The 23946-nt window shown below is 40.4% G+C and overlaps 2 long non-coding RNA genes across 2 annotated transcripts; both read left to right on the top strand.

The window, feature by feature from the left end:
- The first annotated feature begins 527 nt into the window (after window positions 1-527).
- On the top strand, window positions 528-20289 carry LOC117507528. Its single transcript, XR_004559738.1, has 3 exons — window positions 528-876; window positions 18446-18451; window positions 20278-20289. It is a non-coding gene; the product is annotated as an uncharacterized LOC117507528 (long non-coding RNA).
- Window positions 894-4157, top strand: LOC117507527. The gene is made up of 3 exons (XR_004559737.1): window positions 894-1367; window positions 1902-2230; window positions 4031-4157. It is a non-coding gene; the product is annotated as an uncharacterized LOC117507527 (long non-coding RNA).
- Window positions 20290-23946: the final 3657 nt, after the last annotated feature.

Here is a 23946-nt window from a genome sequence, read left to right as displayed (position 1 = left end):
TGCATTTGGTATAACTTATTTCCCACCCTATATAGGTCGTATATGCCTCCCATTTTATTGATGTTGTAATTTTTTTCTGGCTCTTTATGTAATTTACTGCCCTTATCAAGAACCAAACCACTGTATTCCTCATGTTGGATTTATTAAAGGTCACAATGAAAACTGGACCGGGACCCTCACACACAGTCTCCATCTTGTGAAAAGGCCAGAAAATGGGTCATATAACTTTATATAATGTGGGTGTTTATAATGTACGGAAGCGTATTGCATTCACTGGATAAAAAAAAATTTGACCACTGATCTCGTAATTACGAGAAAAGATCTCGTTATTATGAGATCTTTTCTCGTAATTATGAGATCCTGATCTCATAATTATGAGATCTTTTCTCATAATTACGAGAAAAGATCTCATAATTATGAGAAAAGATCTCGTAATTATGAGATCTTTTCTCATAATTACGAGAAAGGAAATCTCGTAATTACGAGATCAGGTGTCTCCAGCTTCTGTATGCGCGTTTCCTCAATGATCAGCTGGCATGATGGCGCTGTCACAATTAATCTGCTATTACCACCTTCTTGGTCTGAGACACTGGGAAATACTGATATTTCTTAAAAATGAGGATGATATTAATATTAGTATGTCAACACTGCGCAGGCATCTCAAGTCGTTGGGATTGTTCCGGCGGAAAGCCCAGTCTGACGTGCTGGACATCGCTCTCTTTCTGCAGGAGCAGTTGAACCAATACGGTATGCTTCATGGATACAAATTCATGCATTTGAAATGCATCCAAGATGGTTTGGTAGTGACTCAGAGAACTGTGCGGCACCTGCTTAAAATCCTAGATCCTCAGGGAGTAGAGCTGAGGTAACGGAACCGTCTAAGACGACGCCTGTATGCAAACCCGGGCCCCAACTTCTTATGGCACATCGATTCCTACGACAAACTGAAACCATATGGAATATGTATTAACGGTGCTGTTGATGGATTTTCACGTATGGTCATTTGGCTGCATGCTTATACCACCAATAGCAACCCCAGAGTTATTTCTGGTTACTTCATTGATGAAGTTGAAGACAGGAGCGGCGCGCCCACACGAATCAGGGCAGACCTGGGCACTGAGAACCGCTCAGTGGAGCAGATGCAGATGTTTTTAAGAGGTACCCATGACGATGAGTTCAGTGAGAGATGCTACATTACCGGTTCAAGCAATCACAACCAAAGGATTGAACAATGGTGGGGATTTTTAAGGAAACACCATGCACAATTCTGGATCAATGTATTCCAAGATTTAAAGGACCATGACCACTTCTCAGGGGACTTCATCGACAAAAATCTCATACAATTCACATGCTTGGAAATAATTGAGGTAAGTCTTTCTCTCCTTTTGGGTGAATGAAGATAGCACTTTGAATGAGTTAAGTAATGAATTAGGTCTGTTTGTTACCTTCACTGGGCTAGACTTTTTATTCTGTCAATAAATCATGACTTGCCCTGAGATATGCTGGCACTGTTCATATGCCCAGCTGATCCAGTCGTTTAGTACAGTTTTGTGCGCTGTGATCATCTCTCTCCCTTCCAAGCTGTTCATATTCACAATTCAAATGTGAATAAGAATCCCAAAGTATTTTCTTCCTGAGCTGCTAAAAAAAAAAAAATGTTGCAAAAAGACTCACATTCACAACAGGTTAATTATTTCTCAGTTCAAACCTCATGAGCTTCACTTAAGTTCAGAATGAATTTTACACAGAAGACTTATCTGTCATCAGATTTATTAGATTCCCTTCACAGCCTCTTTGAGATGAAAAATGGCTGCAGTGTCACTAAAGTATGGGATAAAAAAATGAGCAAGTTTAGGCTAAGTGTTTTGTTTTGTTTTTCTTGTTTGCTTTTCTTCTTCTAGAGAGAGCTGCAGGACCTTGCTAACCTGTGGAATTGCCACAGAATTCGCCCCAGTAGGAATGCAGTTTCTCCAAGTGGATGACCACTATTGATGTACAACCTTCCCCATCTGTTTGGCACCACAAACTACATCAAGGCAGTATCCCATCAACAGATCCAGGCTTGTAGAGAGGAATGCCTGCCAAGAGGTCCATATCCATGTGATGAGACTGTTTTTGACATTTGCTGCCTTGCAATGTCAGAAAACTATCTGCACCCACCTACTTCTTCTGAGGAGGCAATTGAACTCTACCTTTTCTTACGAGCCTACATCCACACTCAGATTTAATAGTAAGTATAGTGCTAAAGGCCTAGTATAGTGGTTCCAAAAGTTTGACCCATAATCAAAAAAATCAAAGTCTATCCAGTACCCAGGACCCCACCTCATATTTTTTATCCATAAACTCAGAAAATAGTAAAATAAAAAATATTATGTGTGTGTGTGTGTGTTAAAGTTCCCCACAGTCATTATCTATTTTTGTCTAACAGTACAAAACCAAAAGATATTGAATCAATCAACTATCATTCAAGATAGTGAATAATTTAGTTCCACAAATAAAAGCAATAAAGGGTGAGCGGTGATTAGCTTCTGAAATGGCCCTTTTCACTTGTAATGATGGATGTCACCGTGGCCACAGTCCACAGGCTGCTTTCACTTTCTTTTCAGCAACTCAGCTCCACTTAATGCTGCAAAAATGAAGTGAATTCAGCAATTTACAATTAAACCAGCTTCAGGACAGGACTGAAGAACAGATTTATCAGATTTATTTTAAGAACAGATTTATCAAACTAATGTGGTTGTCTGTGATTTTGTTTAAATTTCTACTCTTAAATTTATTCAAAATGAAAGTGTTGTTCGTGTGTGTGGTGGAGATACAGTTTTACATCGTGTGTTTGCCTTTTTAAATTATTATTATAAAAACTTGGTAGAAAATATTAATTGTTGCATTGATTTGTTACTGTATTGTTTTTCTCTTTCTCTACATCTTTGCTTAATAAAAATTAAAACAGTTATTCAGTTATCAAAGCAGTGGTTTACTGATCTTTGGTCGATTGACTTAGTTAAATATTGTAACTGATCCAGCTGATCTGGAGAGAGGACTTACTTTGTTTTGTGTAATCTGAATCTTGAGAAGGTTGTTGTTGTCCATTCAGCTGCTCCCATTTTTGTTTGGGGTCACCACAGTGGATACAGCCAGATCCACACTGGCATTTGGCACAAGTTTTACACCGGATGCCCTTCCTGACGCAACTCCAGTGTAACCTGGAGAAACACACAGAGCCGCTGGTGTTCCAAAGAGGTCTCCCATCCAAGTATTAACCAGGTCCTGCACTGTTTAGCTTCTGAGATCTGACGGGATCAGGCTGACACAGAGCAGACCAGCTGCAGAGGCTTGAGGAAGTAAAATGCCAAAATCCAAAATAAATAAAGCAGAAATGACAAAAAAAGGCTAAAAAAAATCACATTATGTTCAAAAAATATTTTCCTGTATCATATCTTGTCATCTTGTGACCCTTTTGATTAATCCAGTAATGTCTTGTGGGGGGTCCAGACTCCTGAGCCCCAGACCAAGAATTACTGGCCTAGTAGGCCTAGAACAACAGTATACTAATATCAGCAACAAAAAGCAAAAAAAAAAAAAAAAAAAAAAAAAGTACATCAACAATTAACATGGATCAACAATAATAAAGTGTGTTGCTTTGATTCATGCACCATTTTGTAAAATGTCTTGAATGACTCCCACTGTTTCAGTTTATTAGGTTAGGGATAAGGGATGGAAATTAGCCACTGGCTATAATCCTGCATATTTACATGAAACTGTTTATTAATATGTACTGTCCCTAATTTAAAAAATAAATCTATAATTTAGCTTTATTAATCCCCACAGGGAAACAGATCCACCACAAGGTCACAAAACAAGCAAACAGTCAACAAACATCAGAAATACAAGAAGTTTATGATTGAGTTGTTGGTTTTATTGCGTGTTCTTTTGTGACTAATCAACTTACCATAATGTTAAAACCAACAATACATTCAGATTTTTATGGTTCTTTAAAGAGTAACAATGTTGTCTTTTTTCTGTGTTTCAGGGTGTTCCCAGACAGACAGCAGCGACCTGCAGAAAGATAACTAGCCAACCGGTGAATTTTAACTTTAAAATTACCTGTAACTGACCTGAAATATCATTGTCACTCTTATTTTTGTTGTTAATATCTGTCTAATTAATGTATTGTAATCACCATGGCAGTGACAATTGCAAATTTACCTGTATTACATCTGAATGTCATTTTAGTATGAAGACAGTTGAAACCTGTGAGGTACAGTATATGTTTAAAGTCTTGATTATGTGTAATGTATACACTGTGGGCTTTGTCAAAAGAGTAAATAATTTATAGGCTCTGTTATAACTTTGATTCAAACACTTTACCTGATTTATAAAGGGACCAACTGGTACCAACTGTGCCCAAATCTTTGTAATATAATATTGAAATTCAAGCACTCTGGAATTCATCTTCAGGATTATCGGTCTCTTAAAAAATGCTGAAAAATTACATTAGACAGCAAATGGTGAACACTAATATCATTAATGTGGCATTTTGTTGAATGCAATGAAGTTAATAAAAACTTTTTTGTAGTTTGTGTTGTATTAAGTGAATACATACTGATAAGTGGCACCTAACACAAAAGGAAATCCACACAAGATAAACAAAAGAACACATTTAATTAATGGCACTTAATCAACATTAATGAAGTATAAAGTCAGTACATTATAACTCATTTTACAACTATTAGCAGAGCTTGCCTTTATTATGAACATAGTACTTGAAAACTGAATTGATCAAATCTGTGACAGATTGCCACAGCCAAAATTAAAGTAAAAGTTTATTGGGGCAACCTACCAACATAGTACTGGCCTCACCCAGAACAATATTTTAATCATTTGCATGAAACATTTGTCTTACTTATAATTTGAATAGCACTCATAATAACTTTGACTAGAATTAAAACCACAGAACACACTGCTGGTATGTAATAATCTTTCAAGTTATGTGATGTGAGGGGCCAGCCTTCAAAACCATCACAGTGAAAAAAAAAAACAACCTCTGAGTTCAACTGAACATTAATACATCAATGTCTGAGGGGTTGCAGTGCATCAAAGACACACTAATAACACCACAAGCAGACAACTATGAATTAACATCGCAGCCATTATTGCACTTTTCTAATGTATAAAATTTTCACACTGAATGATACTGTCAAACACATACCCATAATGGACAACTGGCCTCTGGATTTGCTATAACATTGCAAGATATGAAATTAATATATAACAGCAACCTTTGAACCACACAGTATGTTTACACAGCTCTGATATGAATATGCTGATACAGTGCCCTCCAAAAGTATTGGAACACTTGGTATTTCACACTTTTTAATTTGTTTATGTCATTTCAAAAACAAACAAAAAAAAAAAAAAAAATTCTAATATCTTCCTTAAACTCAAAGCAGATCTCTTAACTTGATATAAATTAATAAAAAATATAAATGCCAAGATGGTGGGTTGCATATGTAATACAATGCTTTGGTATAATACCTATAAATAATCCATTTTATTTCCAGTTTTCTTCAGACAAGTCAGGGGATGGATACATGGACATTTCCAAGTCACTGAATATGTCTTGGACTTGATTTACATAAATGATGAGGAAATACAAACAGTTTGGAGAAGTGATGAAGTGGAATAGAGAATGGTTTTCCTTCACCAAAATATCAAATCTATCTCAGTTGTACTTTCTGGCAAATTGTAGCTGAACTTTCAGGTCTTCTTTTAAGAAAATCCTCCTCTGTGCACTTCATCATGAAGGTGTATAACTGAGGATACAAAATGCTAAACATACACTGTGCACAATTTCTCAGCCACAGAAGCCCGTAACTTCTTCTGGGTTGTCTGGGTGTCTTGGTGGCTTTCCTCACTCTTCTCCTTCTTGCACAGTCACTCAGTTTTTGAGAACTGTCTACTCCACACAGATTTACCACAGAGTGCCATAGTGTTTGTATTTCTTCATAACTGATGTAATAAAGTCCAAGACATATTCAGTGATTTGGAAATGTTCATGTATCCATCCCCTGACTTGTGTCTCATTACTTATGCAATCCATCATCTTGGCTGTTAGATTTTGAATGAATTTATACCAAGTTGTAGAGATTTACTTTCAGTTTGACTCTAAGGAAGATCTTTTTTTTTTTTGTATTTGTATCTCATAGACGAACTGTAGAACTTCTAGAACAGACTGGTATAAAAAAGTGCAATTTGATTCAGAATTTTGGGACTTCATTTGAGACACAAAACTTTTCTTGAAATCTACTTCTGTCTGAGGTTTCTGATATTTAAGAGTGCAGTTTGGTTACATTCAGAATGTCAATATGGACCCTGCTTGGTCTGTACACAATTACATGCCATTCCTCACTACACAATATCCATAGTGTAATAGTTACTCATCAGGACATTCTCCATCTCCACACGTAACTCTGGGTAGGAGTTATATGTACAGGGTAACTCCAAAACCGATCCACAGGTGTGTGCAACTGGTCTACGTTGCAGTCCCTCCAAAGCTGTAAATATAACTTCTATGTTTGTGACACAGATGATATCGGAGCCTGTTACAAATCTCAGCAGCCTTCTGAGACCCACTTCATCCAATCCTCGTATGTACTGCTGTAAAAATCCAAGGGCTTGTCTCTCAGCTGGACTCTCTGGTCTTGACTCAATTAGCTTTAGGACTTTCCTGCAAGTTGTTTTTTTGTCTGTATACATGATCTGTAATTTTGCTGGTATGGTTATGGTGGTCTTTAGGAGTTGTGCTGCAACTGCTGACATGTTATCCAGAGCATACTTTGGCTGCTGTATGATTTCTTTGTGTGCAGCTTGAAGGAGGACAGCTTTAAGGTTGTCTTGTGATGGAACCGTTTTCACTCCCAGACGATCCAGCAGATCTAATAACTCATCCTGGCCATCACTATCAAGGTCTCCCTCTAAGGCAACAGTTATGAGTTCTCTCTCACACTGACTCAGGTACAACATCATAGATTCAAACAGTGAATCAGTAGGCACAGCATGCTCTCCAAATATCAGTGCTGTGGTAAATGCTGGGGCAAGGCGCAATGGAAAGTATCCTTGATCCAGAAATCCCTTGACCAGTATTCTTCCCACAGCTCTCCACTCTTCCTCCTGCCACTTTGGTGACAGAGATTGCACCCTCATTTCTGCCCCCTCTGCTGCAGAATCCAAAAATTCTGTCCAAAAAGCAGCATAGGCATCTCTGGTCACACCATCTGCATCTGCACCCCTTTCATTAATAAAAGAAAACTTTAAAGGATACTTCAACATTAACTCATCTTTGAACTGACAAATCATTTCCTCTAAAAGATTCACTCTGTGAAGTTTGAGACTCACATAATGCTGGTCATAGTCTGCATCAGAACTTGAGCAGTCAGTATGTTGTTCATGGTCCCCTGACACAGGAGTGGATGTGGAGGGGGCACTGTTGATGTCTTTCTCAACTGAAGTGAAAACTGGGGTGGCATCATCCAGCTGAATCTCTGGGGGTGTGTCATTATGTGCATCACCACCTGAATGGACAGCACAGCCAACACGATCCTCTGAGACAGGAGTGGATGTGGACAGGGCAACACTGAAGTCTTCATTTGTTGGTGTGAAAATTGGAACAGCAGAATTCAGTTGGACCTCTGAGAATGGGTAACAGTGTGCACTTGAATGGACTGCATGGTCATCTGCTAAGACAGGACAGCTTGTAGTAAAGGCAACACTGAAAATCTCCTCCATGGGAAAGAAAAGTGGAACAGTGTCATCCAGCTGGCTTGGAGAGGATCCACCTACTAGGCCACCAATGATCACCTCTGAATGATCAGACTCAGAGGTAAGATCAACAACATTTGAGTCTTCAGCTGCACCCGATTGTTCTCTTTGTGGTTCATTCAGTCTGCTTGGCTTTTCTTGGTGCTCATCAGAATTGGTCTGTATCTGCTGCTCTCCTATAGTGTCACCACATTTGTCCTTTTTTCTGTCCACTTCTGTGTCAGATAAGTCTACCAAGTGTGTTGTGCTTAGGTAGAACCGTAAAATCCCAAATTTTGACACTGTGTACAAGTCGCCAACAGTACTGCTGTCATCAAGGCGTGATTCCTTAAAGTCATAAATGTCGTGTGCGAAATCCTCCCATTTTCCTTTTTTCGACTCACCATCTGGAAAAAACAGTTCTTTGGCAAGTGACAAAATGTCTGTCTTGGTTGAATACTTGGATACCTCAAGTACCCTGGTGCCACCACCAGAACGCTTCCTCACTTGTTTTCCATCATGGATCCACCCCAACTCAATTTTTCTTGTACTCTTAACAGCATTTTTAGAACGATCCCGGATTGGGTTTTTTGCACTTCTTGCAGGCCAGGGTTCCTGTTCATATTCCTCATCTTGACTTGCTGTTGCTGTCCTTAGTTTCTTTCGAAGTTTTTCAAGAAGGGACATCCTTGAACTACTGTCTTTTTATTTTTCTTTGTCCAGACAGTATCGCCTCAGAGCAATCCTGTCACCATAAGCTGGTATATAGCGTGCAAGGTAGGCATCTTCTATTTCTCTGATAAGTGACGTGTCAATCTGTGAAGAAACATTAAAAACAAAAAGTTAACTTTAAATGAACTGCCAGTTAATTTGTGCCTGAGTATATGGTGATATACTAGGGCTGAACAATTAACTGAAATTTAATTCAAATTGCAATATGGACCTCTGCAATTCTCTTAGCATCTTTCCCTTAGCATTCTGCAGTGATGTCCTGGCCAACCTCCTCCTCTCCATCTTATCCCCTCCTCCCCCCTCTTTCTCTAGCTAGCTCTTCTTCCCCCTCCTCTGCTTCTCTACGTCTGCCTCCCTCCCTCCCTCTCCTCCCCCCCTTTCTCTAGCAAGCTCTTCCTCTACTTCTTAACCTGATCATCTCCCCCCCCCCCCCCCACTTCTCTATGTCTCCTCCCTCCATCCCTCTCCTCCTCCCCCTCTTCTGTTCCAGGCCAGAGATGGCTTGATCGAAAATCAGACTTGACATGTTTGTTTGGACCAGAACCCTGTCAAATTGCATCAGAACCATAAATGCATACTTGTCAACTCTTTTTTTTGATTGATTGATTGATTTTAAAAAAAATCCACATAAGATGTATAATAAAATACAATGTGTTGAAACATATGCACATATAATACATTTATAATGGAATTTCAAGGAAAACACAAAAGGTTGACTTATTTCCATTGTGGTCCTTACATAAAACAAATACATAATAGGTGGCAAAGATTGGTCAAATCTAGATTATAAATGAATCAACAGTAAAAGAATAAAATACAAAAATACAAAGACAAATGACTTAACGCTCATGCATTCAGCTGGAGATTCAGCACATTCCTGTGCATTATTCAATCAACACGGAGCTGAAGTCCTTGTGCCTGGACTTTATTAATTGCGAGATATGGATGCGCAATATGCCCCATGAGGTGCATATTGCGCGATAAGAATGTGTAATTTGCACCACATGGTGTATATTACTAAATCAACAAGTGAAATCCGTGAGTGAAAGTAAACTTCCATTTACAAGGAGTTTAATTCTGTGTGAAAATCTCAATAAGCGTTCATTGAATAATTGCGATGAATAAGCCTAAAAAATGCGCAATAACTTAAACTGTACATCTGAGAATGCATAAAAAGTATGCAGCTCTGCAATATAATCATTCCTTTGGGAATTTTATCAGGCTTGAAAGTGGAATCAACCTTACCTTGTCTTGTTGCATTCGATCAATGTTTTCCTCTGCAACACCTCACTTTCGAAGAAAATCCCATAAACCATTCTTATGGTGGTAATGGGACGTTTGCTCTGCCATGTCCTTGTTTTCCTGTAAATACATACGTTTTGTTGCTTCATTAACAATGTTGTGGTCTCCTTGTTAGCTATGCTACCTGTACGCTAGCTTAACAACAACAACTCAATCACGTCTGTCAGCGTTTACGTTGCCATGACGTCACGTACAGCAAAACGTAACAAAACCACAGTTGTAAATAAACCGAGCTGTTAATTTACCCATACACAGAAATGAATTTACCTCTCGGTGGATGTACAGTACGTGGTTCTGAGCCAAGCAGTGGTCAATGTGGCACCTTTCCTGATCTCATAATTACGAGAAAAGATCTCATAATTATGAGATCAGGATCTCATAATTACGAGAAAAGATCTCATAATAACGAGTTCTTTTCTCGTAATTACGAGATCAGTGGTCAAATTTTTTTTTATCCAGTGAATGCAATACGCTTCCATAATAATGGGTGTAGTTTAGTTTCTAATGTTGCTGGCTCTCACAGATAGGGGGAGCCTTCCCTGTATCTAAAACATAGGCACAAATGATGGAAGTAAAACTTAACTCATGTTTAAATGTGAAACCAGATCCCAGAGACTTCCAATCAAATAGCAAAAGCAAATACTTGACAATGAACATAAAATAAGGACTTAGAACAGATATTATTTAGCAATATGCTGGTTTGATTTGTATTGAAAGAGAAGTAACCTGTTATTTTCCCTTCAAGGTATTCCTCATATTCAACAAATTTAAACCATTTTGCTTGGAATCGAAATGGGAGTGAATGGGAGTAAAAATTGGGAATTGGGATAAAATAACTGGGGAATAGTGAGAGAGCAATATACAGTTGTATGTGAATGTTTGGGCATCCCTTGTCAAAGCGGGCGGTTGCCCAACACCAGGAGCAGTTGGACCCGCGAAGCAGATTCCCAGACTTGGTTTAGGCGTGTGAGTAATCATGGTCTTTATTCCAGGCTCAGGTTCAGCACACAGGTGATCACTCAGCAGAGCAGAAGCACAATATGGGTTTGGCAAGAACGCAGTCATATTCAGGCAGGGTTCACAGGCACGAGCAAACAGAGTTATCAAGGGTGACGCAAAAAGGCGTGATCGAGGAAAACAGAGCAAAACATGGTACACGGCAAGGCAAGAAATCAGGACAAAATACAGAGGCTGGGATGTGTGCATAGAGCGACAACAAACTGGCAGTGAGCTGTGAGACTGTGATGGCTTAAATAAGGAGCAAACAAATTAGGGTGATGTGAAGCAGGTGCGTGGAAGTCTCTGGAAGGGGGCGTGACCGGGGGAGCCAAAGGTTGTGCACAGTACAAGATAGTGAAGGAAGGAAAGCACAGAGTGGAGTGAAGTAACAGACAAAGACACATGAGCTGGAGCCAAGAGCGTAAGTAAGTGAGAACACAAAGCAGACTGGAACAAAGTGTGAGAGCAGGGCACAAAGTTAGTGAAGTGACGTGACAACACAGACAGAGATGTGAGAGGGATGAGAACACAGCAGATGCAGGGCGGGGAGTGAAACAGAGCTACAACTGAAGACAAAATACACCAAACTGGAACATGACAAACTGATCAGGGTCGCGGGGGCAGCAGCTCAAGCAAAGCCGCCCAGACCTCCCGATCCACACACACCTCCCCCAGCTCCTCCGGGGGAACCCCAAGGCGTTCCCAAGCCAGCCGAGAGATGTAGTCCCTCCAGCGTGTCCTGGGTCTTCCCTGGGGCCTCCTCCCAATGGGACGCGCCCAGAACACCTCTCCAGCGAGGCGCCCAGGGGGCATCTGGAAAAGATGCCTGAGCCACCTCAACTGACTCCTTTCGACGTGGAGGCGCAGCGGCTCGACTCCGAGCTCCTCCCAAGTGACTGAGCTCCTCACCCTATCTCTAAGGGAGCGCCCAGCCACCCTGCGGAGGAAACTCATCTCGGCCGCTTGTACTCGCGATCTTGTTCTTTCGGTCATGAGCCAAATCTCATGACCATAGGTGAGGATCGGAACGTAGATCGATCGGTAAATCGAGAGCTTTGCCCCCCTACTCAGCTCTCTCTTCACCACGACGGTGCAATACAGCGACCGCATCACTGCAGATGCTGCACCGATCCGTCTATCGATCTCACGCTCCATCTGTCCCTCACTCATGAACAAGACCCCGAGATACTTAAACTCCTCCACTCCACTTTTCTAGTGGAGTGGAAAGCAAAATTAAACAAGTTTTAATAGTAAAATAAACATGTGATTACCTAATGAAAACTGCATGAGAAAATAGAGATAAATACAAAATTAAACCAAAACTGACTTAACAAGGAGGTAAGACAAACCATAAGAAAAAGCAGTGACTAAATAATAACAGAAAACAAATCCTGACATAACTGTACAACAAATATTACAAATGAGAGAAACTAGATAAAACAAGTGATAAATTAAACAATAAATAAAAACACAACTGACTGAAGAAAACTAGAACAAAATGAAAAGCCAAAGAAACAAGTAACAAAGAAAACAAAGTGACAAATCAAAAGAGAACAGAGAATAATCACATGATGAAAATAAAATAACTAGTAAATCAAGACCAGGGCATGTGAAGGGGAAAAAAGATAGAGGGAAAACCCAAATCAAGCCCCAGATCAGGCCGAAATTGTAACATCCCTGATAATTCTCATGATTTTCCTTTATAAATCTTTGGTTGTCTGGATCACAAATTTCAGTTAAATATATCATATAGCAGATGAACACACTGACATTTCAGAAGTGAAATGAAGTTTCTAGTATTTACAGAAAGTGTGCAATAATTATTTAAACAAAATTAGGCAGGTGCAAAATTTGGGCACCCTTGTCATTTTATTGACTTGAATACATTTAGCACTAATTATTGGAACACAAAATTGGTTTGGTCAGCTCAGTGACCGTTGAACTCCTTACACAGGTGAATCCAATCATGAGAAAGGGTATTTAAGGTGGCCATTTACAAATTGTTTACTCTCTTTGCATCTCTTCTAATGAGTGGCAATATGGGAGCCTCTAAACACCTCTCAAATGACCTGAAAACAAAGATTGTTCATCATCATGGATTAGGGGAAGGATACAAAAAGCTATCTCAGAGATTTCAGCTGTCAGTTTTCACTGTGAGGAACATAGTGAGGAAATGGAAGACCACAGTCACAGTACTATTTAAGGCCCAAAGTGGCAGGCCAAGAAAAATCTCAGATAAGCTGAAGCAAAGGATGGTGAGAACAGTCATAGCCAACACACAGACCGGCTCCAAAGACCAGATCCAAAGACCTACAACATGATCTTGCTGCAAATAGTGTCTCTGTGCATGTTTCAATGATACAGCACACTTTGCACAAAGAGACGGTGTATGATGCTGTAATGCAAAGGAACCCTTTTCTGCATACATGCCATAGAGTTGCTTGAGGTTGCTTGAGGCACATTTGGACAAGCCAGCTTCATTTTGGGATAAGGTGCTGTGGACTGATGAAAGTAAAATTGAGGTATTTGGACATAACAAGGGGCGGTATGATGGCTGAAAAACAACACGGCATTCCAAGAAAAACGCTTGCTACTTACAGTAAAATTTGGAGGTGGTTCCATCATGCTGTGTGGCTGTGTGGCCAGTGGAGGTACTGGGAATCTTGTTAAAGTTCAGGGTCACATGGATTCCAGTCAATATCAGCAGAATCTTGAGAACAATGTTCATGAATCAGTGACAAAGTTGAAATTGCACCGGTGCTGGATCTTTCAACAAGACAACAACCCTAAACACTCAAAATCTTCTAAGGCATTCATGCAGAGGAACAAGTACAGCGTTCTGGAATGGCCATTTCAGTCCCCAGACATGAATATTATTGACAAACTGTGGTGTGATTTTAAGCCGCTGTCCTTGCTCAGAAACCAACAAACCTGACATGTTTTGTAAAGAAGAATGGTCCAAAATACCTTCAACCAGAATCCAGACTCTCAGTGGGAGCTATAAGAAGTGTTTAGAGGCTGTTATTTCTGCAAAAGAAGGCTCTGCTAAATATTTATGTATTTTTTTCTGTTGGGGTGCCCAAATTTATGCACTTGCCTAATTGTGTTTAAAGAATTATTGCACACTTTCTGTAAATTCTATAAACTTCATTTCACTTCTCAAATATCACTGTGTATGTCTGCTATATGATATATTTAACTGAAATTGCTGATCCAAACAACCAGTGATTTATAAAGGAAAATCATGGAAACCATCAGGGGTGCCCAAAATTTAAATACAACTGTAGTTTTGTAGCAGCATCTTTGAAGCAGAGATACCAAGCTGGAGGAGACCAAAAACAAATCTATATGTGAGTATGTTTTGTAAGTACTGGAGAAACACAAGAAGTCTGCCTTCTAAGGGTGGAGCTGTCTCCAGATCTCCACGAAGTTCTCATAAATTTCACAATAATTTTTTTGTTTTTTTTTCTAGCTTGATGGTGAGAGGTGCCAGAGGTATTTGATCTGTCTTAATCACACAGTTAAAATTGCCTCCAATAATGTACTAGCCACTAAAGATGACAAAGTTAAGAAGAAATGTTGATAAAAAGCAGGGTCATCCCCATCAGGGGCATATACTGTAGATAAACCAGATTAACTAAAGTAGAAATTATAGTGTCACTGAGGATAATAAATCTCCCAGAGAGATCCAAATATTTATCTCTTAACTGAGAAGGAATTGACTTATGGATCAATATTATGATACCTCTGGAATGAGAAGTAAAACTAGAAATAAAAAAAAAGGACATGTGGATGTTACCCGGTTGATAGCTTTTTTGAACAAATGTGTTTCTTGTAAAAAGCACACTGTGGTTTTCATCTTCTTTTTTTTTCTGCTTAAATACTTGCTTAAGTTTAATCATTTTGTTTAGGCCAGGGGTGGCCAAGTTCGGTCCTCGAGAGCCACATTCCTGACACTCTTCGTTGTCTCCCTGCTTCAACACACCTGAATCCAATGAAAGACTTGTTAGCAGACCTTTAATGAGCCTTTCATTGGACTCAGGTGTGTTGGAGCAGGGAGACAACGAAGAGTGTCAGGAATGTGGCTCTCGAGGACCGAACTTGGCCACCCCTGGTTTAGGCCCTGTACATTCCAAGTGGACACATTTATAGTAGAACTATCTAACATATTCTATTTTTTAACCAGATATTGCCAAAAGAAAAAGGTTGTACCCTTTTCAGTTTCATCTAAGTCATGTAGAAACATCAAAACAAATAACCTTGAGTGAAGCTCCCAAAATAAACCCCCACACATTTCCCCAATGAAATATGACCTTAACCCCTTCCAAACTAAGGACTTGGGTTAAATAAAACATTCTGCCCACATTGTGGGTAACGTATAAATGCGTACACATAACCTACTCGTGTGCTCACTAGTACAGTAGTCTCCACTGAGAAAGCCAGCACACACCAATGTGGAAATCCCGTCGCCTCCCTCCAGCAGGAGTGTTTTTGACCAAAATGTGAAAAAATAAAAAATAAATAAATGCAGACAATATTGAACAAGTTTCTAATGCCAAAAACATATATTAAGAGGAAAAAGTGTAACATAAAAATAACATTAAATTTTAAACAGAAATAGCAGTCACTTACTCATTTGTCTAAGAGAGTACCGTACATTTCAATTTTTACCCACAGTGACGGTCACTCAGTTCCTTGCAGAAAAAGTGTGATCCAAGATCTCAGTCTTCATTAGCTGCGCCGGGTATAGCATACCATAATTGATATTCAGTACACAAAGCTTGGCTTTAATGCCATTGAAGCGCTGCTGCATCCAACTGAGGTTCAAACGTCTGCTTCTATCTTCATAACTTGTGATCTTGTCTGTCATTGTTTGCACCAGTTGTTTAACTTTCCCCTGAAGAGAAGTCACATCATCTTTGGCTTGTGATATTCACTCCTCCGCCTCGTCGATCCTTTGTGAATGTGCCTGTACATCCACTTTCATACGTCTGATAGCTTTTGGTGTGTCAACAGAATGTTTTTCCATGTCAGCTCTTAATAAGTGAATAGCATTGAGAATTTTGCTGTTGGTTGTTTCTTGAGTAGCAGCATCATGCTAGTATTAACGTCATTGTTTGATTGAGTTGCTTTTGCAGTGTGTTGACCAGATCTAGCAATTTAAGGGGAGCATAATGAGTGAAACAATACGTAAGATGTAAATGTGTTAAAAAAACTGTTGGCTGGTCAAAAGTTAAGGATGAATTTAAAGGATTCAATTGTGAGCCATGTACACCCACAACCTCTTACCAAGATGCCATAACCATGTTGTGTGAAATTCAGTGAGCAGGTGAGAGAGGCACTGGATGGAGGGGAAGCAGTTTTAGACAACTGGAAGAGTACTGCAGATGTGGTGAGGGAGACTTGGTGGTGGAATGAAGATGTCCAGAAAGGTATAAGGAGATAGAGGTTGGCAAAAAAGAATTGGGATAGTTGGGGAGATGAAGAAAGTAAAGGAGTACAGGAGTACAAGGAGATGTGGCATCAGGTGAAAAGAGAAGTTGAAAAAGCTTAAGCTCTTTTCACACTGGTGCAAACGTAGAGTTGTGTATTGCAGCGTTATGTAGCTCTACACTGAGTTTAAGCAGCTCAGCATTGAGTTTTTGCTTCCCAATGCAGCAGTATGCAGAGGGGGTACATGAGGTGGATGCAAGAAATTAAACATGTTAATTTTTTCTGCACAGAGCAGTGGACGCAGAAAGCATGCTGTTTTTTTGCAAGTCTACATTTCTGCATGTAAGGCTGCATGACACTGAGCTACTGAATGCAAATCTACACAAGACTGCACAACTGTACACTGCAGAAACTGAATCAGTGGCTCTGAACATTGTGTGGTAGAAACAGAAGCCAGTTTGTGAGCATTGCTGTGGAAGGAGATGCAGTTGCTTCCTCCACGTGTGAGTGCGGCTGCTGTCATGCCGTAGTGCTGGCTGGCCAGGAAGAATTTGTTGGCCTCCTCCGCCAGAGCAAGGTAGTCTACGATCGTGGTGTTCGCCAGCACTGCGCACACCTTAGGAGGACGTTGGTTCACAAAATGTCCGGCTGGTAACTTCTCAGGAGCTGCAGCATTCTGTCCATAAGCTCTGAGGGCTTGCATTCCTCCAGCCCATGCAGAGAGAAAAGCCTCCTGGACCTATCAGCATCTGACAGTTCAAAAGTTTTGAGGAAGTCATCCTTGATGGCTGCGTATTTCTTCACAGCGGGGGAGCTTTGCAGGAGTGCCATCAGCCTTGATCAGTCTGCCGTAAAGCTGATGAGGGCGGAGATGTATAATAATATTTTGTGTCATCTGCGGTGATCTCTCACAGCGAACTGTGCCTCGGTTTGTGCAAACCAGGTGGCAGTTTACAGAAGCATGTGTGTTGGGAAGGTGTCGTAGCACGGACCCACAAAAGGGGGCGCAAAGGAACGGACAATGAATAAGCCAAATAGTAACAATTTAATGTTGTGACAACACACAAGATCTGTAAAGTCAATTAACACCAGGTGACGTGTGGGCAGGCTCGAAGATAGAAGACCCCCGACGAGAGATGAGCCGCGTCCCACACGGCTTCCACCACCAACGGCCTGAAGAACACCGGAGCCGCCGTCCCGAGTCCCCAGGTGGCCTCTGTCTTCGCCTGTCGACCCTGGTACTGCTGGCAGAAAACAAAGACAGGATGGATGAGTGTGAATTCGCACACTCAGTAATCCACAGTCTGCACTCAGTTAGGAGGGAGCACCTCCACCTCCAATCACACACTCGTGCAGCTCCTGTTTCACCACTTATCTGATTGGAGTGTGAAGTGACGCCGTCACTGATCACACCAACCGCCAATCCCACGGATAAGGCAGACACAACAGGATAACGGCTGCAAAAGAAGTTCAGATTATCACTCAACAATTTGAGTCAGCAGAGAAAATTACCTCTTCGGTAGTTGATTTCTCGGCGAGGAGGTGGAGTTGCAGTCCGGCCTTTATGGTGATGGTGATGATGATGAATGAGTGACAGCTGGTGCTGAGGATGAATGACAGCTGTCACTTCTTCTGGGTCTGGCGCCCTCTCGTGCTTGGAGCCTGCACTCCAAGCAGGGCGCCCTCTGGTGGTGGTGGGCCAGCAGTACCTCCTCTTCAGCGGCCCACATAACAATGTGGCTTTGAACATCAAGTGTGAAAAGGTTTCAACAGCAGCGGACATTCGTGTGTGAAAAGGTTTGATCCACAGAGATGTGACATCTGTCCCTGAGACAAACAGAAAACCCAGTGTTATCGCAAATGGCTGCATTCTTTTTGCAGTGCTTGATGATCGAACAAGCTGAACAGAAACAGCAGGGTTTTAAAAAAAAGGGCAGAGAGAGATATCTCTCTCTCTCTCTCTCTCTCTCTCTCGCTCTCTCTCTCTCTCCCTCTCTCTCTCTCTCTCTCTCTCTCTCTCTCTCTCTCTCCCCCTCTGTCTTGCTCTCAAAGCTGAAACAAGAAATTGGATGTTTAAGTATGCTTGTGAGTGTCAATGGCAATATTTTCTACTTTTTTGTGGGAGCCGGGGGGGACACAAGGACTCCGAACTTTGCGATCTGATGTTCCCAGCCCTGACAAGGAAGCAGTGTGTCCCGCTACAATGCAAAAAAAAAAACAAAAAAACAATGTAGGCAAGAATGGACTGTGAGAGGCAGAAAAAATAGCAGCAAGGGCTACATATGTGGTAGTAAAAGCACAGAAAGCAACCATATGCAATGATAAGGCAGATTAGGAACACAGCCATATGCCGTCACACACCAGCCTACACAGGGACTACGCCAAATCTGCACAATTTTCCAGCATACTCTGCACGCATCACAACGCAACTATATGCAAGCACAGTGTGAAAGGGGCATAAGGAAAAGGCATTTAGTGAGCTGTACAATAAGTTGAATAGTACAGAAGGAGAAAAGGACTTGTACCAATTGGCCAGACAAAGGGACGGCAATAGAAAGGATGTGCAGCAGGTTAGGATGGTAAACGATGCAGATGTAAATGTGCTGACAAGCAGGGAGAGTGTGTTGAGAAGGTGGAGGGAATATTTTGAGGAGGTGATGAATGAAGAAAATGAGAGAGAGAAAAGGCTGGATGATGTGGAGAGAGTAAATCAGGAAGTGCAAGGGATTAGTAAGGATGAAGTGAGGGAAGCTATGAAGAGGATGAAGAGCAGAAAGGCAGTTGGTGACATTCCAGTGGATGCATGGAAATGTCTAGTAGAGATTGCAGTGGAGTTTCTAACCAGATTGTTTAATAAAATTTTGGAAAGTCAGAGGATGCCTGAGGAGTGAAGATGCAGTGCTGGTTCCTATGTTAAGAACAAGGATGATATGCAGAGCTGCATTAACTATAGATGCATAAAGTTGAATTTATGGGAAAGAGTAGTCGAAGCTAAGCTTAGAAAACAGGTGATGATCTGTGAGCAGAAATATGGTTTCATGCCAAGAAAGAGCACTACAGATGCAATGTTTACTCTGAGAAAACTGATGAAGAAGTATAGAGCAGGCCAGAAGGAGTTACATTGTGTGTTTGTGGATTTAGAGAATGCTTATGACAGGGTGCCAAGAGAAGAGTTGTGGTATCATATGAGGAAGTCTAGCGTGGCCGAGAAGTATGTGAAGTAGTGCAGTACATGTACAAGGATAGTGTGACAGTGGTGAGATGGGCAGTAGGAATGACAGATTTATTCAAGGTAGAGATGGCATGCAATGATGATGGACAGGTTGACTGATGAGATCACAAAGGAGTCTCCATGGATTATGATGTTTGCAGATGACATTGTCATCTGTAGTGAGAGCAGAGAGCAGGTTGTCTAGCCTGGACAGGTGGAGATATGCACTGCAGGGGAATAAAGTCAGTAGGAGCAAGACGTGTGTGAATGAGAGGGAGCCCAGTGGAATAATGCGGTTACAAGGAGTAGAAGGGGTGAAAATAGATGAGTTTAAATACTTGGGGTCAACTGTCCAAAGTAATGGAGAGTGTGGTAGAGTGGTGAAGAAGAGAGTGCAGGCAGGGTGGCGTGGGTGGAGAAAAGTTTCAGGAGTGATTTGTGACCGAAGAATATCTACAAGAGTAAAGGGGAAGGCTTACAAGACAGCAGTGAGACCAGCTATGTTGTACGGCTTAGAGACGGTGGCACTAACAACAAGACAGGTGGCAGAGCTGGAGATATTGCCATTCTCTTTGGGAGTGACAAGAATGGACAAAAACAGGAATTAACATATCAGAGGGACAGCTCAGGTGGGACAGTTTGGAGGAAAAGTCAAAGAGGCAAGACTGAGATGGTTTGGACATGTGCAGAGGAGGGTCCCAGAGTATACAGGGAGAAGGATGCTGAGGATGGAGCCACCAGGCAGGAGGAGAAGAGGGAGGCCAAAGAGGAGGTTTATGGATGTGCTGAGAGAGGACATGCAGGTGGTCAGTGTGACAAAGGAAGCTACAGAGGACAGGGTGAGATGGAAACGACTGATCTGCTGTGCGACCCCTAACAGAAGCAGCCGAAAGAAGAAGAATTTGTTGTGCAAATGCAAGTTTTGTAAGAGTCCATATTATTTCATATGCTGATTGTAATATAAGGTGAAAATCTTTTAAAGTGAACTGGACAGATGGCATCTAATCAGTGTTGGCATTGTGTACTTCTATTCATTTTGTCAACTGTTTTTCCTGTCAGCGAGAGCACCACCAAACTGAGTCACAGGACGTCCACATCTCTGTACTTATTAGCTTTTTCCCAAAAAGTACAAACTGGCATCTTACAGCACACGATTTAGCTCAGGCATAACAACAAATGCACACAAATGTGAACTTTACACAGGCGTCAAGCTAATTGGGTTTTGGGACGTCCATTTGCTTTGTATATATATATATATATATATATATATGTGTGTGTGTGTGTGTGTGTGTTTGTGATGGTGCCTATTCTTTTCTCATTTGCCTGCAGTGACAGGCGTGCCTCTCTACGCTAATGCTAACATGCTGCTGCTTTGCTTCTAATTAAGATGTATGAGTCATCGTGTGTGTATATCTTGTCATCATCGTCCACCACATATGAATGCGTGTGTTGCGTTTGGCAGGGCTGAGCGGTTTTACAGCCAGTGATGGTGTCTAATTTAAGATGTCACACATGCTCCGTAGCTCAAGCCTTTCACATACTCATTCTGCCGTAGTAGCAGGAAACGCACACAGTCCAAAGACACCCCCCCCCCCACACACACACACACAGAGACACACAGTTGTGCCACTGAACATCTTGACAGACAGTTGGGTGAGGGGGTGTTGATGACAAATCCACACAAATGTCATCTGTTTGAAAAATACACACACACACACACAGACACACACAAACAATATAGCACTTTTAAAAAGTTTTAAAATACACACAGCAACCACTGTGCCTTAAGTTGGTTTCCTGGCAGGTTGATGACTACATTTATCATCATCTTAATCATCAATCTTCATCCCACAACCACTTGCAAACTTAACTGACAACATATTGTAATATATGTAATGGAAATAACAGCATACTCAAGTGTCATGTCAAGAGATTTGCCTTGACACACAACTCTTTCATAAATGATGTCAGCCTTCACTTAGATATGAAAACAATTATCTTGTCTATCTATGGCTTATCCTTGACAAGGTCATTGCTGCAGCAAGCTAAAGTGGTTCAGTAGAGAGTCTCGAATATCCAGGTAAATGAAATGTAGACATTTAGCCAAAAGCAAAATGTGACAAAACTTTGTTGACTGCAACAATCTGGGACAATATTAAAATAATGTTTAAGTGTGGACAAGATTTACCCTGTCATCAGTAGAGACCAATTTCTCCACAAGGATTGCTTTGCTGGGTCTGTGGTCAGTTCCACAAGATTCAATTCGCCCAACAACCGCTTTCCTTTGGCTACTTCACATTACACTATTTAACCCATCAAATGACCGAGGTTTTTAAATTGGAACACTTATTCATAAATATTGACAAACACATGATGGAATTTTAATCCTGACATCTCATGATCAGGAAAACCGTGAAGGCATTCTCCGTTTGAAGTGGCTAACTGGGGCTACAACATCCCTTCACTTTTGACTGACCAATAGGGTGTGTCAATTAAAAATATTTTTCAAATGTAAAAGGTCTTAGTAATAGATTAGTGCATTTTGTGGTGCTGAGTTCGAAAATGACATTTATTTTTAAATAAAAGTAAGTCTAGCTACCAGCATTTTCAATTAAAAATTGGAAAAAAAATTGTGATTTTTTTTAACATGATTTTGTATAAAAAGGCAAAATCAAAACTGAAAGGGCCTTATTGATTAAATGGTGTATTTTACAGTGGTAAATTAGAATATGGCACTGATTTTTATGTATAACTAGTGCTAGACAGCACCATACTAGCATTTTGTTTCAAAAATTCATAAAAATGGCTTTTTTTAAAAAAATTTGTGTGGCATCCATATATCTATGAAAAGCTATGATACTTAGTGATGCCCACTTCCAAAAAGGGACCCACTATTTTTAAAAAAGAGAAACTGGACAAACAATATTTTCAAATAGTGACATTTCAGAAATCTTAAATGGAAAGAATAATACAAAATTTTAAGAAGTAAGGTGTACAAGTTATATTAATTGTCAACACGACCAAGTCTATTATTAATTACCACTATGCTAGTAATCACATGCAACCCTGAGTAAGTGTTGCACAAATGGATATAATATTTGCTCGAACAAAACAAATTATGACCAGAAATGCCAACATTTCAAAAACGTCAATAGCAGAATAACACAATTAACATAATAACATATTCAAAACATCTTAGCATTAAAGTAAACCTGAACACTTAATGTTATTGTGCTTAAAATTGTGTAGGCTCCTGAAAGACTCTCTTTGCTATGATTAAACAAGTGCAAGCTGTCAAGAAAGATGACTTTAAGCTTGCTTTCAGCTTGTTTTCATCTTGGAATATAATACGTGCCATTGGATTAATACACACGTTGTTGGAATAAACTGAACAGTGTTTGGTACTTTCCTGGAGTAAGTGAGGTCATACCGGACTTTTCCATTACAGATGGGGAGGCCCATGGAATGAACTCAGTGGTGAAGACGATGGAATATGTCTAAGATGATTTTAAAAAATGACAAAGTATGATCAAATGAAGTATTAATGTGTTAAAAGAAATATCTAAGAATGATTCCAACATAACAAGTATGATTAAATGAACTATTAATGTAATAAAAAGAGTTGATTAGGAAAAATATGTTACAAATAAGTGAATGATTACATGAGTTGTTTTTCATGAAGGGTGCAGTTACAGAGAAAAGAGGAACTGAAAGAAGTTGTTTTTCATTGCAGTCAGGAGAAAGAGGAACTCAAGAAGTTGTTTTTAGTGCAGAGGCAGAGAAAAAAGAAGAAGTTAGTGATGTTGCAAGCAAGGCCAGAAGAGCTGATGATAAAAACAACTGAAAATAATTAAGACATGATAGAATATGAAATGAATAATAAGGAATGAAAATGTTTGTATATGATCATATGAATTGTTTTTATGTGAAAGAAGGTTGTAATGAAATGATTGAATATGATTGATGTGATTCTAAAAGACATGATTTTAAAAGGAATGAATTCTCAGAAAAGCTGACGTGTTAACAGAAAAGAGGAACTGGAGCTAGTTACCGGCAGCCGAGACATAAGTTACGAGAAATGAGTTCTCTAGATGGCTTCCAGTAAAAGGAGGGAGTAGGGAGGAGGTTTTGAGTGACCATCCCTATGGTAACCAAGATCAACTCAACAACAACAAGAGTTTTCGTATAAAAACTGTACAACAACAGGAAACGGGGTTATTCTTCCAGGGAGAGGTGCTGTTGTCACTTCTCCCCTGCGACGAGGAGATCACAAGACTTGACCATCTTGTGAGCTGCAATTGGAATCGTGGAGTGAGAAGATTGGAGACATAAGAGATCATTTGAGAGAGTTTTCAACTCCCACTCAGGCCGTCCAGTCACGGAGTAGCAGAGCATTGGAGAATAATCACTGGCCTTAAGTCTGAGTGGGGAAGTTTCAATGTTTTCTCTCTCAAGGAACATCACATCGTACC

Source organism: Thalassophryne amazonica, chromosome 3 (genome assembly GCF_902500255.1).
Source record: "Thalassophryne amazonica chromosome 3, fThaAma1.1, whole genome shotgun sequence".
NCBI lineage: Eukaryota > Metazoa > Chordata > Actinopteri > Batrachoidiformes > Batrachoididae > Thalassophryne > Thalassophryne amazonica.
The sequence above is the reverse complement of the archived record's forward strand: the minus strand, read 5'-3'. Positions and strand labels throughout refer to the sequence as shown.